This window comes from Nicotiana tomentosiformis, chromosome 6 (genome assembly GCF_000390325.3).
Source record: "Nicotiana tomentosiformis chromosome 6, ASM39032v3, whole genome shotgun sequence".
In the NCBI taxonomy this organism is placed as follows: domain Eukaryota; kingdom Viridiplantae; phylum Streptophyta; class Magnoliopsida; order Solanales; family Solanaceae; genus Nicotiana; species Nicotiana tomentosiformis.
Genome location: NC_090817.1, coordinates 34,786,482 through 34,791,627, shown reverse-complemented (window position 1 = coordinate 34,791,627; position 5,146 = coordinate 34,786,482). Strand labels below are relative to the sequence as shown.

The 5,146-nt window shown below is 35.7% G+C and overlaps 1 long non-coding RNA gene across 1 annotated transcript; it reads right to left on the bottom strand.

Annotated features, from left to right (window-relative positions):
- Window positions 1-2,110: 2,110 nt before the first annotated feature.
- Window positions 2,111-3,445, bottom strand: LOC138894933 (uncharacterized). The gene is made up of 2 exons (XR_011409124.1): window positions 3,303-3,445; window positions 2,111-2,522 (listed from the first exon to the last, which is right to left on the bottom strand). It is a non-coding gene; the product is annotated as an uncharacterized lncRNA (long non-coding RNA).
- Between the last annotated feature and the right edge of the window lie 1,701 nt (window positions 3,446-5,146).

The following is a 5,146-nucleotide window of genomic DNA, read 5'->3' as shown; positions in this document are numbered from 1 at the left end:
TTATATTATTATGCACTCATTCTATTTCACCTTAGCTAATTGTCGTTATTTACTGAATGGAATAAGAATTGGTTTAATGATTATCTAACATTGGCTTGCCTAGTAAGTAAAATATTAGGCTCCATCACGGTCCCGACTGTGGGAATTTTGGGTCGTGACAAGTTGATATCAGGTCACTAGGTTGCCTAGGTCTCACGATTCACGAGCAAGCTTAGTAGAGTCTGGAGGATCGGTACAGAGATGTCTGTGCTTATCTTCCAGGGGCTATGAAGTTTAGGAACAAATTTCACTTCTATTCTTCTCTGTTGTGCGATCTTGTTTTCTCAATACTGATTGAACTCTTCTACTCTTATTCTCTCGCAGATGGCGAGAATACATACCACTTCCTCAGTTGAGCAGCAGCCAGAGCCCCCAGTGGTAGCTCCTACGCGGGGAAGATGTCGAGGCCGAGGCCGAGGTAGGGGCAGGGCTCAGCCCAGAGCCCGAGCAGCAGCCCCAGCAGTGGAGTCTCAGATAGAGCTTGACGAGGAGGTCCCAGCCTAGACTATTCCTGCCGGGACAGCTCAGGTTCCGGAGGGGTTCATTGCCACCCCAGTACTTCAGGACGCTTTGGTCTGTTTGGTGGGCCTTATGGAGAGTGTTGCCCAGACTGGTGCATTATCCATGGCACCAGCCATCTCTCAGGCTGGAGGAGGGCCCCAAACTTCCACTACTCCCGCTTTGGAGCAGATAGCTCCCAGTATCAGGCTCCAACAGCTCATCCAGTCGGAGTAGTTCAGCCGGTTATTGTGCCACAGACTGGTGATGGGTTAGCTATGTCTTCTGAGGCTTTGTGGAGATTGGACAGGTTTACCAAGCTCTTCCCAGTTCATTTCAATGGTGCTACTTCAGAGGATCCCCAGGAATATCTTGACAGCTGTCACGAGGTTCTACCAAACATGGGTATAGTGGAGACCAATGGGGTCAATTTTGCTGCCTTCCAGATGACTGGTTCTGCCAAGAAATGGTGGAGAGACTATTTGTTGACCAGACCGGCTGGGTCGCCTGCTCTTACTTGGGACCAGTTCTCCCAGCTCTTCCTAGAGAAGTTTCTGCCTATCACATTGATAGAGGAGCGTCGCCGTCAATTTGAGCGTCTCCAGCAGGGCAGTATGACTGTTACTCAGTATGAAACCCATTTTGTGGATTTGTCCCGTCATGCTATTTTTCTGCTTCCCACCGAGAGAGAGAGAGAGAGAGTATTACTTGTAATGAATTCTAGAATGCTCGTGAATTGTGACTCCAGATCCGGGTGGTAATAATTAATGTAGTTTTTATATTATTCCGCACTCATTATATTTCACCTTAGCTAATTGTCGTTATTTACTGAATGGAATAAGAATTGGTTTAATAATTCTCTAACGTTGGCTTGCCTAGCAAGTGAAATGTTAGGCGCCATCACGGTTCCGACAGTGAAAATTCCGGGTCATGACATTAACATCAACTATTCAGGTGATACGTAACTCATAGCAGGTAAGCTCACAACATATTCATAAAACACAGAAATGAATGTTTAAATTAAAGATGACATTTTTGGGTCATCACACTTTCCTAGTATAGGCAAAATTTTATTAACTACAAAAAGAAGTCTCCTAAACCTAAGAAGGAGAATGGAGAAATTTAGTACTCCAAAGTATAAATGAAACTAGTTAATATGTTCGTGCTTCGCGCAATCATAAGAGATAGGAATAACATATTTGATATAATATTTTTTACAAATTTAATTGGCATAAAGAAGATAAAAATTTGATATATTATATGTGTGTATACAAAAAAATAATTCTATAGATTAATCAGATTTCAAATATACATATTTTCTTAATCAATTAATTCTTTGATCTTTTTAAAACAAGTTGAAGAAACTTTGATTGCCTTACTCCTATGAGAATTACGATATACTTCCCTTCCAATCTTTATCTTCTTTTTTTGGTATAAGGTTTATATTAAAATTGATATTTTTTCTTCCATGTAAGTGTTTATTTATCATAATTATGAATTAGTTTCAGCACTTAGGTAGTGTTGTGTATCATACATATTACATCATTCTAATGCAAAGATAAATTTGGGAATCTTCTTAGAATAAAGAAGTTAAAATATTATGTCACATGTGCGAGTCGAAGCCAAACTTGAATGTCATGCCAAAATATAAAACAAAGAATTGAAAATTTTACCCAAAAAAAAGTGAAAAAGAGGAACAAAGAATAGTCACTTCTGTGACGGCTAAATGACCTTTACTTTCTCAAACAACCTAATTTCTTCTTCTCTTTTACTATTGGTACTGCTTATGGATGTTAAAAACTGCCAAAGTTCCAAAAAAATTCCCTGAACTCTTTATCCAAAAAGGCTTGCAGGTAAGTTGACATTATTTTACCATTGACAATTAGGATCAAGAAGATCACCAAAGGCTCCACGAAAGTCGTGATCTGCTTCTCACCGACTTCTTCTTCATTATACAAACCAAAATAAATGAATCATCGTGGCACCTAAAAAATTTCAATAAATTTATTAATAAACTATTCCCAAATCAACCTTAAAATCCACAGCCATTTGCTTCTCCAATTCATTCAAAACATAGATCTGCTTCATTTTAAAGGCTCAAATAAATTGTAGTTTATATCCACCTCGTACTTTGATCTCTTCACAATCCTTTATATCTTCAGACCGTGCCACACTTATCCATAAATTGCCCATTTTCCCATATTTTTTTATCTCCTTTTCTCATTTAAAACCTCTAGAAGCAACAAACTCCCGTAAAAACCCAATCAAAATTCTAATACTCCAAGATACAACTTCTCCTAAAATTCAAATAAAAAATTTAGATGTAAATCTCATGATAAAAAAGATCGCAACTATAAGAAACTGTAGAATACGATGCAACATTATGTGGTACAATTGATTGCTTAACAGTTCTATTGTAAATTGATAATTATTTATTTATAAATCAGTAGTAATTTTTTTAAGCCTTCTTAACTCAACTTATTAAGGATTGATCCTATCTCTGTACATAATTTATTGATGGGTGAATAAAAGGAAGAAAGCAAACTACCATCCAAATCCATGAGTACCAAATTAGGAAAAACAAAGAATAAAAGATACCAACGATTGTAGCGACACTGAACAAAAGGCTATATAGCAACAGATGCATGCAATAACAGATAAAGAGATGAGCGAATTTAGCAAAAGTACTAAATCAATGTGACAGAAATAGTGCTAGAGTTAGTAAGAGAAAAAAAGAAAAATACAAGCTAGAAGAAGATGCTCACCAAAATATGCATGGTTTATTGCAATGAGTCATTATAAGTGGTTAGGTAAGAAACGGTTCCTTTACTTAGAGCATCTCTAACCTTTACCCCCATTTTGGTCCCCAAAATGAGGATTTTCCCATTTTGGGGACAACTTACTCCAACCATTCCCCCATTTTCCCCCCAAAAGAGAATATTCTTTTTATATACTTCTCTCTCTTCTATATTATATTATTATCTTTCATTTCAATTTTATTTTTTAATTTCTATTAAACAAATTCCATCTTTTATTTTCATTAATTTGTAATTTCCATTAAAACAATTTCATAAAATTTTAAATAATATAATTTGTAAGCAATTATTATAGATTAACTAATAATTCAAATAAAAGTGAAATCATTGCGATACAAGATTAATTAAATACATATTACATAACGATAGAATTCATTCAAAATACTACACAAATATTCAACTTCAACCTCTAGTATTCTCCCATAAATGATCTATTAATGCATAACGAAGTACAAAATGAGCATCTTTGTCCTTAATTCTTCTATGTCGAGCTAAAAATTCTTGAAATCGTTGATTTTCATCTACTGACATTTCTACTGTTGGAGGTGGACCTTCCAAATCATCTTGAATTGGTGCATTAAGATCACACTCATTCTCGATTATCATGTTGTGCAGTATAATACATGTAGTCATTATATCATGTAGCAACATCAAATATTTTATATTTGCACCTTTCATTTTTTGTGATGGTTATATCTTTTTCATACAATTATAACTCATAATAAAATTAACTACCAATTTTACATCAAAAAAAAATAGATGCACGATAATTAATTTTTCAAACTTATACGTCAAAGTTAAGATGAAAAATTAATTAGGTAAATATATTATATAAACATAATTAAGTATATATAAAAAGATAAATTAAAATATTAAATAATAAAAATAATAATATTTTAATGGGAAATAGTAAATGGGGAGATGAATAGTGTCTTTTGGGGACAAAAATAGGGGAGGGTTGGAGTGAAATTTCCCCATTTTTGTCCCCAAAAATGGGAAAATCCCCATTTTGGGGACAACGTTGGAGTTGCTCTTAGTGATGACTTTTAGGTTTTTCTTTTTGGTCGGATGTCTCCAAAGAGACATGTCTTTTGGACTGTTAGCATAAATTGAAAATGAAAAGAATGAGTGAGGAAAATGTTAAAAAGGATAAAAAAGATAATTAGGTTCCTTGACCTATTAGAGATGCCAAGTCACCTTCTCCGTCCCTCAATTATATATATATATATTAGAAAGACACTTTCCTAGCGTGTAGGGAACGTTTAGGCAAAATTGTATTAACAACAAATGACTATTCCTAAATTGTAGGGAAATTAGTTAAATAATTATACTTAAATATTAATGAAATAATCAAATTACTATATTGTCCAATATTACGTACATATTTTAAAGGGTAAAAAGGGGGAACGACATTTCGCTAAGGGCCTTCGTGCTTTTAATATAGTACGAGTATCTATGAACGTGCGTTGCATGTTAATAATAACACGTGATGTAATGACCCGACCGTTCGTTTTGAGTATTACAATCATGTTTCCACACTTACAACTCGATTTATGCTTTACTGTTATTATGTGATTCGCCGGGGTGATTGGTTCGGGTCCGGTGAGGTTTTGGAATGAATTAGAACACTTAGTTCCAAGGTAAAGGTGGCATGTGGGCCCGTGCCCGGTCCTAAGTGGGTCGGTCCTAAGTGGGCCGGTCCTAAGCGGTCGCGGGCTTCGCAGGCTTCTTGTTAGAACCGTTCTGGGACCGGGACCACGAACTAACAGTCCCGTGTTAAGTGGACCGGTCCC